Genomic DNA, 12268 nt, shown 5'->3' with positions numbered 1-12268 from the left:
AAGTTTAAGATTGTTTAACAAACAATCCCCACTTTTCAGAAGGTACCCCCACTCCAATTCCCCGACGATTTTGTGATTAGGAGTGAAACTAGTAGATTATTTCATAATTTTTCAAAAATTTATAACTGTGCATATGTTATGCTGTTAACCATGCTATTTGTCATTAGAAATTCCAAAAAAAAAAAAAAAAAATCCACGAATGATTCTAAAATTGCTTGTATTATTGCTCTTAGATATGAAAGAATTGAAACTGATATGGTATGCAATACTATAATAAAGAATTATATTTTAGAAAAAATCACGGAAAAAGGATTCCGAAATTCTCGGAAACGTTTTTGAAAATTGTTTGAAGAATTCCGAAATACTCGGAAACGTTTTCGAAACTTTCATGAACCACAGCTGCACAGAATACTCAGAAACATTTCTGGAAATTACGGAAAGAGGATTCCGAAATACTCAGAAACGTTTCTGAAAATTACGGAAAGAGGATTCCGAAATACTCAGACACGTTTCTGGACATTACAGAAAGAGGATTCCGAAATACTCAGACACGTTTCCGGACATTACAGAAAGAGAATTCCGAAATACTCAGAAACGTTTTCGAAAATTTCATGAACCGCAGCTGCACGATATACTCAGAAACGTTTCCGAATTTTTTTTACAGTGCAGCTTGGAAAATCCATTTCGAATAAATGCGTGTACAAAGTTGAAAAAATAAAGAAATAAAAAGTTGCAAGTTAACCGTTTCAAATATTAAAGCATTATACTAAAATTACAAATTACAGACAAAGATATCAGAAAGGAAACTGACAATTGTTCGTGTAATGGAGGAAAACTTAAGTAATCTTAACTGCATAAAATGTAAATTTGTTTATCTGAGAAAAGTACTTACCTCTGAACTTTAAAATTTATTCCATGAGACACCCAGCTTTTTTTTTTCACATGCAGGTTGTTCGGAAGCGGAAATCGCTGACTCAAATTCACTCATCAGACACTTATATTATATATATATTTTTTAATTGCTTCTACATTCCGGTACGTGGAAAGGATGAGATAAATCCAACAGTATTGTATTCAAAAAGTGCAGCCGAAGTTAATATTTCCTATTTCATCTATTTCAACCAGACCAAGAAGCACTATTGTTTAACTGGTAGACTGCACTGCTTTCAAAGTTTCGCGCCAAGTTCAAAGATCGACTACTGATGGCGTAACGAAGCGGGGGGGGGGGGGAGGGGAGTTGTCTGGCCTGTTATCACGTGGGTCTCGGTCCATGTGGCCCGTTGTGTGTTCAAAGAATAGGAACAGAAAGTAGAATTAGTTCCAGTGTCACAAAGTTGGAGCCGAATATCCTGATTTTGGATTCTGAAAAAGATGCATTTAATAAAATAGGCACCCATTAGTTGATAACAAAATTTTTTTTCACTTTCTTTCTTTGACGATATTTTTCCATGTTGTTCAAAAGAGAAGAAAATATTTTGAAATTTTATCATTGTCTTGCGAGAATTATTTTAATGTGAAATGCACGCCAATGACCGAGAAAGTAAATAGAAAAATAGTATTTAAATTATAATTAAGAATAGACAAAAACTCAACTTAATCTAACACGCATATTAATGTTTTGTTAAATCTTTGACGAAGTCAAAAAAAAAAAAAAAAAGTTCACAATTAGCCACAACTACTACTTTTGTGCAGAATACAGTTCAAAGCACGCGGCCCACTAATGCGATATATATATATGCGATATATGCTAATATATATATATATATATATATATATATATATATATATATATATATATATATATATATATATATATATATATATATATATATATATATATATATATATGTATATATTATTTGAGTTATTGTTTTACAAAAGGCAATGGCTAAACGCAGAAAAAATAAAAAATAAAAAAAAAATTAAAAAAAATTAAAAAAAACAGAAGTATTTAAAGTATAGCTTTTGATTTAAAAAGTTCTATAAAATATTCTTTTATTAGACAATGAAGTAGTGTTTCGCATTATTTACACATTGATGTCTGAACGATATCTACAAAAAACTGACGGTTGCAATATTGTGTTGTTCTTCTGCAGAGACAGCGAATAAATTTATGCATTTAAAAAATTCATAGGCGTAACTCTAATGTAGAAAAACCACGTTATAATTGGTTTGCTTAGTTTGTTGAACAATTTTTTTCTTTTTTTACGAAGAAACCAACTTTCATAATTTCTGTTTTAAAAAAGTATACGGTCCCCTAAAGTAGGAAAAAAGGAATTTTTAAGCATAGCGCAAAAACTACTGAATATTTTGAGCTCAAATTTTGGATTCCCTCATAAAAGCTCTTCTAGATTGTTTTTCTGTTAAAATTTAATATGGTTTCAGATCATATTTTTTTCAAAAAATATTAAAATAATTCATAAGAAAACTAAAATTACATTTTGGGCGTTATAAATGATGTTTTTATTATTGGGTCGATTCATATTTTGATACAAAAAAACAATCTTTGCCGTGCCTAATCTAGTTTTTGTGTTATGAGTAAAAATATCAAAATACGTTTTAACATTACGAGAGGAATTTTTCAAAACTCGATTCTGAAGTAACGGCTGGATCAAATTAAACAAAACTTTGTATACAAAGTTAAAAAAAGATGCTGATTACAAATATGTGATAAAAAAAGGGGGTTCTCATTGAAAAATTTGAAGTTGATGCTCGTTTTAATATGAAGACGACCCCTTAACAACAATTTTTTACTATAATTATGTAGAACTTTTTATTCCTGAAACAATGACACCTTACACGTGCCTCTAGTATCAATAGTCTTTGAATACGATCGAGTGTTTCGTTTTTTTTTTCTATGACTGTACAAGTAATGTATATTTACGCACACACAGTAATTTCAATATATAAGCAATAATATTTCACAGAATGGGGAATTTTGAAAGTTCCAATTAGTTAAAGGCACAAAAAATAGTCAGTTCGTCACATCCATTCATGAAACCACTTTGAAATCTTTTTTTGGTTCGAACGATGACATAATGATTCGAGATTTGATTTTTGCTAGTAGGAGGCTATGTCTTGTCTATTGACCGATCATAGACAAAGAAGCTTCTGTCACAATCTTAACACAGCGTTCTACCGCCTGAATGTCACAAGGGAGCTGAACGAACTCGAAATCGGCGTAGATACTTTCAATCAATTGTTGAATCTTTTCATTAGATATGCTAGCTAATATAGGGAGCAGCTATTTGAGATTCTTTCCAGTTTATAACATCTGAGTAGTCTGATGCATTAAAGTTAAACTTTGGAATACAGAATTCTCTTATTTCTTCTGAACAGAAGCCACTTCTTTGTCTTTCAACATTCTCCACAAATCGAGTTCTTTGATGTGCCTTCGTTCCCCAGTTATCATTGTTAAGATTATATTTTTCAGGTGGTAAAAATAAACATTTCGTTGAATGACAGGATCAGTATTTTTTTTTAGATTGTCTCTTCGATAACGAGATGCTGTAATCTTCTTGAATACATGCCTCACTCCATTCAAACAAGATGAGGTTTTTTTTATTTGGAACCAAACTAGAGCGTAAACTTTCACTATATATTCGATCAGAATGCTCAAATTTAAAAAAGGACTGTCATTTTAAATACAGATTCTTAACATTCAATTTGCTGCTGTAACCCATCTTGAGTGTGACAGTTTTCCTGGATTACAGCTACTCAAATTTAAGGAACATTGCCATTCGAAACTGCCTGACGCATTTCATACATGCATTTCTGCTCCGTACTGAGATCATCATGGTGTATTTCTGGCAAGACGCTCGTAAATGCTTAAAACTAGACAAGTGATATTTTCGCACCTTTCCTGCAATTTACCTATTGGTCCTGAAAATTTACTTGAACCAGTAGTTTGACCATCAAGGAGTGCGAACAGGTGATGCAAAGGCAGCTCATTCAGATGCAGTTGACAGACTAACCATTGGAAAGGATGTCCAGTTTTATTCTTTATGGCCGCAATTGCACCGTTCTTTCTTCCACTTAAACCATTTTCAATGCAAAAATCACTCATTGTTATCGCAACATGTTTCCCCGTACCAGAAGTTGGCTTCACGTGATCCAAATAAAGATAATTGGGTTCTTCAATCATGAATATATGTTCCTTACTTATGGTTCTTCTATGGTATCTGTCTCCAGCCATTTCTTTTGTCAGAGTTTTGTCTTTTTGGCAATCCAAAAATGCACTTTTCAAACCCCCTTCACTTCCAGTTAGCAGGTTTTAAAGAGAAGCACGTGGTTTCTGTTCCTGCCTTCGAAGCTTATTTCTATCAAGGATTTTAGAGCAATCATTATTTGACAGAATATCTGTAATGTTGCTGAAGTAATTGCTGCAGCGCATCTGTCAGAAATGCTGCACTGGTACACTCTTGATAGAGTTGGCAGAGAAGCCCTCATTTATTCCACTTTTGAAGTTACATAAACACCAAAAGACGTTTGATAGCTCTGTTGGACGGAATATTGACGTTTCACATTTTTCTTCTGCTGGAATTGAAACAAAGCTTTGCTGATCCTCATCAGTGTTATCAACTTATCAGAACTTATGCCATTGCACGCTAGTATATTAATGTTTGCACAATTATTACACGAAATGATATCCATTGATGTTTTTATAATTATAATTAAAGAAAAAATATAGCAATGCGCAAAAAAGATCTAAAAAAGTCAGCTTTACGTAAATTTTGAGAAACTTTACGGCTCTTGTGCGAGCTTAATATTGCAAAGAAAGTAAATAATTTTGAAGATACATGAAAACAGGGTTAAAAGCAAGCATTTTAATGGTACCATAACAAAAATTTTGCACATTAGTAATTTCATAAAATTTTTGCCAAATTGACCTTTTTTCCTATTTTTGGAGAAATTCAAGCCTTAGTAGGACCCTCAAGGAGTTGTTCAAACTTGATAATATTCGTATAAAAGAGATACTATAAGATTTACATAAGTATGATTGAGTTGAAACCAAGATGAAACGACATTAAAAAACTTCATAAAGAAGTACAATTGAGAACAGTGTTGGAGTTAATTCACAAATGAAAGCTTGCTGCAAAAGGGGGTAGCTCCAATTTTAGTGTTTTCAAAAGGTATGCATTGGAGCTTAAAACACAAATCTATTTTTTTTATATACTTAAAAAATTCCTTTACATGTTTCACTCAACAGTTATACGAGAGGAGTAATAACAGTAAAAATAATGAATATGTGATTTGGTGCTTTAAACTTGAATGCGGACTTTTTGAAAATTGAAATTTGGAGCTACTTCCTTTTTGCAACAAGCCATTTAATTTTTGTTACACAACTGCCTCGTTTTCAGAATCTATGGGTATTTGTGGAGTGACATGCGTTTAAACAGATATGTGTAATATGCGTCGCGCTAAAAAACGGATTACAGAAATTTTGCAAGAAACAAACTGACGACATGTTCAAGCATTATTTTTTGGAAAAGTGTTAACTAATTCTATTGGTATAGGATAATCTTTTACCATAACTACTTTAGTAGTTTCCTACAGTTCTATATTTTCTTATTAAAATAATTTTCTATGAAGTTACTCATTTTCTATAATTATGTAACTTATGAATAGCATTTCGAATGAATTCGCAAAGAACTTTAAAAATGCAAGCATTTTTTGTCATGCTATTTTCTTCAACTTTTACCATAAGAAGATATGCAAGATAAAATCGGAATTTAGTTTTTGAGGCAACATGATTTGTGAGGACAACTACTTTACTGCAGTTCAAGGTTTGAGAGACTAGAATATTCTTTTATGAATTATTTTTTTCATACCGCAAAAGAAAAACAAAATGCCACCCATTCCCAAGCATCAAAATTAGCTAACAGTGTCCGAATTCTTTTCTCTTGAAACACAGTTCTGACCAATTTAGATGTCATAGAAACTTTTGTTTTTAAAGTTAACGTCAAAGAAAGTGCTTTAAAGAACTAGGTGGTCAAGGCTCGTTGAACAAGACTCGTTGCTTTAATATAAAGAGCAGGTCTCTTTCAAAAACTGATGAGGTAAAAGTAATTTTGACCACATCACGTCGATACCACATTCCGATTTAATCTTGAAAATTATCACGTAATTGAAACGTGTTGCTTTTGACTTTGCTCTTTGGAGATTACAACATAATAAGTCTTTGTTTTGTCACGCATGTCATCCGCATTAAGGCAAACGGAAGTTTGTAGTTGAGTGTAACGTATACTCCATTTAAAACAGTTTTTACATGGGCAGAATCAGACTTGGTTAAAAAATTTGGAAGCTTAGTGCAAAGATTTAGTTGCCATTTACTAATTACATGTACTCAGATCTCCCAATGATCCGCAGATCGATTATATGGTTAACGGATTATACGTACGGTTTGGAAAGCATATGGTTATCCGGTTTTTGTATTTTCCGAGTAAAGGAAAAAACCCTTTAAAATCAAAAACATGAATTTATTTCTTACAAATTAAAATTTCAAAATCAAGATTTGAAATTCTTAAATGTGTAGATGCTTTTTAAATTTCTTGAAAATTCTATTTTTTTTTCATTTTGAATTTCTATGCTCTGTGGTCGATTGTATCTTTTCCGATATCGGGGGGCACGGCAGTGCCCCCGCCAAGTCGAGCGCGAAGCAAACACTGCCGTACCATCCTTTACTGGAACCATTTCGCCGCATTTTCAGGCCTCTATTTGAGAACCTTCTGATGAGACCAGAACGCAGAAATTTTCGTCATCCAGTAAGCTATAATCACATACTTAAAATCCGAAATTTCAAGTCTGTAGGTCATTTAGTTCCGAAGTTAAGCGAAAGCAAAGTTTCGCATTTATGACACTCACTCACTCACTCATGATCATCAAAATAGAACTAGTACTTCCCATAAACTCAGAGAGGTGAAATTTGGTACAGAGTTAGGGTTTAATGGGCACATAAAGGGAAAACTATAAAAACTAGGATAATCGAAGATCTGGCTATTAGACCAAACTATTAGAGATCAACATACCGCCTTTACAAAAAATATTCAACTTGGTTGGCCGCTTCATTTGATGTCAAAAATCGAAAGTCTGAAGTATCTAATGAAGAACCCTCAGCTGGTCTCAGCTGTATTAGAGATATGGTAATGCCCCCTTCTACTATTGGTGCATAAAAAAATCGACTGTCATTGCAAAAGTCCAGCGTAGTGGGACACATCTTCTAATTTAATTTAGCCTAACTTTAGTCTACTCGAATATTACACAAATTAAATGTTTCTACAAAAAGAAGTGAAATCCCACCAAAAACATTCTGTAAAAAACTAGCCAAGTCTCGATGGAGCTGTTTGTTTATCTCTAAAAAGTAATGAAATATAGACAAAGTTATGACAAGTCGAAGGTTCCTTACTGCGATTTCTTTATTGTCATAGTTAATGTTGTGTGACTTGGCCGTTAAAGGGTACACAAGGGTACAAAACCAGGTGCTCCATGACACGATTGCACCAATCTGTCGCCAGAACCGCTACCCATTGACGATGGAAAATTGCCACTTGGAAAACGTGTAAACAAAATTGACCTGTACCCACTAACGTATAAAGAATGTTTAACGGCCAAGTCACACTACATTAACTATGACAATAAAGAAATCGCAGTAAGGAACCTTCGACTTGTCATAACTTTGTCTAGATTTCATTACTTTTTAGAGATAAACAAACAGCCCCATCGAGACTTGGCTAGTTTTTTACAGAATGTTTTTGGTGGGATTTATTTATACTAAATGCTACATGAAAGTTTGGAATACTGATGTATGCACAGTTGCCATCTTATTGAAATCTGCAGAATTTATGTGTATATAAACATCAAAAACATAAATGAGTACTTCGAAATAGCACCTTTTTTGGTCATCTGTAGGATTCAACAAAACGCATTGAAAAAATCTTTACAAAAATAATTTATAAGATGCGAAAAAAAATATCATTCAAAATAATAACGATGAAACTAAAACTTCATTTTGCTATTCATTTCCACCAGCTCTGAAAGTGATTTAATCACAGAAGCAATGAGTGGGATATGACTAAATAAAAATTAAAAAATGTAGCAATAGAACAAATCTGTTTTATTTTTAAAAAAAGAAAAGAAAACCATCTGTTCTTCTTTTATGAAAAAAAGGATCGACACGTCAGTAAGCGATATTGATAGCGCAAAAAACTATTAAACTATTATTCTGGAAACAAGCTAAAAATGAAAATCATAAGTGTTGTGATATACAGGAGGCCCGCTTAAGTCCGTTGCCACCCTAATAATTTAAGAATAGCAAGACCTGTAGACAGTAAAGTGGAGTCTAGATATTGTTAAGCTACCTACCATCTGCTGCGCTACACATTGAAGCTGCTTATAATGCCACCTGGAGGCAAGTTTCGGCGTATATGTTCTAATGTCAGAAAAAGTACGAGATACAAGAAAATAGGGAACTACTAACTTGTTCAGCCTCAGCAATTGAATAAAGAAAAGATATCTTCCACACAGTAACATAGTAGATGTAAATGCACCTTTGTCGATCACACGTTGAACAATACTGCACTTACCGGAAATAAGTTTCATCTATCTTCAATACTAAATATGATATTTCAGCACAAATACGTCTCTGGACACGGTGCAGTATTTCCTGCTGCATGGCATGTGACAAACTGAAATAAGCGCACGTAATACAGTTTCAAAGTTGCTGCAGTGTTGATGGATTTAATGCATACACTCGCTGTGTGTTCTTACAAAAAAAAAAAAACGTAAATAAATAAATAAAATAAATAAATAAATAGAGGGTTCAAGATCGATCAGGTAAACTTGGAAGACATTCTACCCAACCACTATACTCCACGACTTGTACCTGGAATGCAATTTGCGACAGTTATTTTCACATTGCAGCGCGAAAAATGTATTTTTCTTACTTTGATGATGCTGAATAACTTTGTAATTCACTTTTTCCCTGTATCTCGTACCATTTCTGAGAAAAGAGCTCTAATTCCGAGTTTTACTGCCAGTATGCTATGCGCCATAACGAGTAAGCCAGTACTGGCATTGTAAGCGGTTTCATTGTGTAGCGCATGGCTACTTTGCAATGCCTAGACCCAAATTTTTATGAGTATAGTGCTTGCTGTTAAAAAAAAATGTTGATTTGGCTTCAGATTTTAACGGGCCCCCCGCATAGATTGGTAAGCAATCATATGCACATAGAGGGGAGTTCTAGGGTGAAAGTGGTGGTTTGCTATGTATCTATTAATGATTAAGATCGTGTTGTCGCGGAGATAAATGAACTTTTCTTATACTAGAAAACTTTATAAAACCAAATTTTATGCATTCACTAAATTTACGCCTTGAAAATATCCCTTCCCCCCTTCTCATTGTTAACTTAACAAGTACTTTTTACAATGCTACTATTTAATTACCCGTGTTTTTTGATTTTCCACGTAAACTTGATCACTAATTAGCACGGATAACCGAGTGGTTATTTTAAAGAAGGGAATAAATAATTAAACATTAACCTTTGACACAAGTTTTCCCATTTTCAATCTTACCTATCTGCGCATCTTGTGTGCGCATAGCGCGCTGATTCTTTCCTCACTGACGACGAAATTTAAATTATCTCTTACCAAACCACATTCCCTGCCGAATTTGTTGGTTGAAGCTTAATTTATTCTTGATGCATGCATTTTTTGTGACAAAGTGCTGTTCAACTTTTGAAGACAGTTCCGTTTTCGCTACTAAATCACTCTCAACATTTCAGATTTTAAGCTCAAAATATAATTTTAAGTACTAGCATTAGAAAACGTTTCGTGAGATTCAAAAATAGCGGTAAAAAATAGTTGTTCGTTGCACCAAAGGCTAAAGCGGCTCTAAATGGCATTTTCTAAACTACATCCTCAAAATTTATTTTCAAAAAAATACTGATAAAAAGAATGAAAGTGCAAACAAATTGACCAATGTTTCCGTATTTTATGATCGTTTGAAATTTTGGACCCTACACTTTAAAGGCGCCTGTCTTCTTCGGAAGACGTTTGAGACCCTTATTTTTGACTTAATCTTGTTTGTTCTATGATTTGTACTATCACCCCTTAAAGTTTTGCCCAAGAGTTCATAAACACCCTATTATATTAAAAATGGCAGTCGCAGGGCTGGCTAACAGAAGCCATGCCTTTATTGAATAACATGAGCTTACAATGAAAAACCATATCCTTCTATAGGTTTGAACCACCGACCTTTCGGTTAACAGCAGAACGCACTAGCCGGTTTGCCACAGATGATTTGTTGCATTTGCCTTGTTAGAAGATTTTATGTCAACAAAACTCTACGGATTCGCGTAGTAGGAACGCTTTTATCTATCGTTTTTTTTTTTTTTCTGTTCATACCTGCCACCAATGTCCAATAAGAAGCATAGCTTCAATAATAATAGAGGTAAAGAAACAAATGATTTTTTTTTCTCTGCAGAATAGTTCAATTTCGGTAGCTTCAAAACTCCAACTGGAGATTCGGAACAAATAACGTTACATTTGTTCTTATGTAAATCACTAGTTTTAAGTTTTTCCGATGAAAACTATCCTCTTGGACTTTTTGGACAGAGTTTTATGTCAATTTCTGCATTAATTTTCTTTGTCACTACAAAGAAAAAAAATGCAATATCTCATATGATTATCTATACGTATTTGTAATTTTCTATTGTTGTTTTTATTTCACAATGAAAACAATGCGCAACAAAAAAAAAAGTGTGTCGGCATTTATGCTTGTTTTGGCGATACATTTTTATCAGGACCATCTCTGAAAGGTAAGTGAGGGGCTTGACATTTGTCAACTTAATTGGTGACCAATTATGGTTTGTTATTTTGAAAGCAACAGTTAAAAACATGCTCATTTGTGTATTCAACCTATTGGATTGACTCAATTTACAAGTGGCAACTGCTTAGTTTTGTTTATGCTCTTATGCAGATTTAAAGCTAAAATACTAAGAATTAGTTAATTTTTTTTTTAAATGGTAGAATGGTGAAGATGAAAATTAAGATTGTAAACTGAGCCCCGAATGCTAAAATGTTGAGAAACGCTGATATACATATACAGGGTGTTTCGTTTTAACCTGCAAGAACTTTATTTTCGCAGTCCTAGATGTATACTTTCAATTGTAAAAATGTTCAAACTCAGTTAAGATAATGAAAGTTTGAACTGAAAATAAAAATAAGTCAAAAAATACAAAATTTAACTTTTTATACGGGCCCTAGGTCCTCTAACTTATATTTAGGGAAATAATCTCCACTGAACACTAATTCAAGCACAAAAAGTTTGAAATTAGTACAACCGATATTCACCGAGATATGAAACGCAGCGTTTTGTGACTTACACCACTTTTCACTCGCGGTCAATAACACCATTTGGGGGAAAATATAGCGGTTAACAAGTGTTTAAAATTATGTGTGTGCATATAGTGTGGTTTTTCAAATTGTTCGAGGTTTTGTAGAGCATTTTTGCGTATCACGGCATAATATTTGGATTTGTTTTTGAATAGCAATGAAAAATATAAATGCTTCATTTTTCTTACTTTGACGAGATGTCATTCGTCTCAAAGGGCGATAAAATCCGCTCTCATCTTCTGCATGGTCCCTTAAAACTTTGAACTCGAATATCTCCTTGAGTTTTGGGCGCACAAATGTCAAGTTTTTTGTGTCAGTAATAGCTTTCAATGAAGATTATTTCTCTAAATATTAGTTAGGGGACCTAGTGCCCCTATAAAAAGTTTAATTTTTTTATTTTTGACTCATTTTTATTTTTGCTTCCAATTTTCAATACCTTAACTCTGCATCTGATTTTGAACATTTTTGCAATTGGAAGTATACACTTACGACTAACGGTTGCGAAAATAAAGGTCTTGCAGGTTAAAACGGAACTCCCTGTATATATTTACTGTTAATGCAACTGTTACTGCAACATTATTTCCAAAACAGCAAAAATGAAATTTATACTATTTTCAACATTAGAAAAAAAATAAGTAATCAAATCTACCTTGAAAATTTTAAATAGTTAAATGACATTTTTTCTTAATTTGTTACTTTCTTTGTTTTTTCTGTGTTAGATGAAGGAGCTGATTCAGTATGTATTTGTACCGAATCCCTACCCAAATCCAGAAGTTTAAGGTACACTTGCCATGCACTTTGACTATGAAGACAAAGACAGTACTAAGTTTATAATGAAGATAGTCAAATCTTTGTATTGTCCAAAATAAGTGCTTTAA

The sequence above is a fragment of the Uloborus diversus genome, chromosome 3 (genome assembly GCF_026930045.1).
Source record: "Uloborus diversus isolate 005 chromosome 3, Udiv.v.3.1, whole genome shotgun sequence".
NCBI lineage: Eukaryota > Metazoa > Arthropoda > Arachnida > Araneae > Uloboridae > Uloborus > Uloborus diversus.
The sequence above is the reverse complement of the archived record's forward strand: the minus strand, read 5'-3'. Positions refer to the sequence as shown.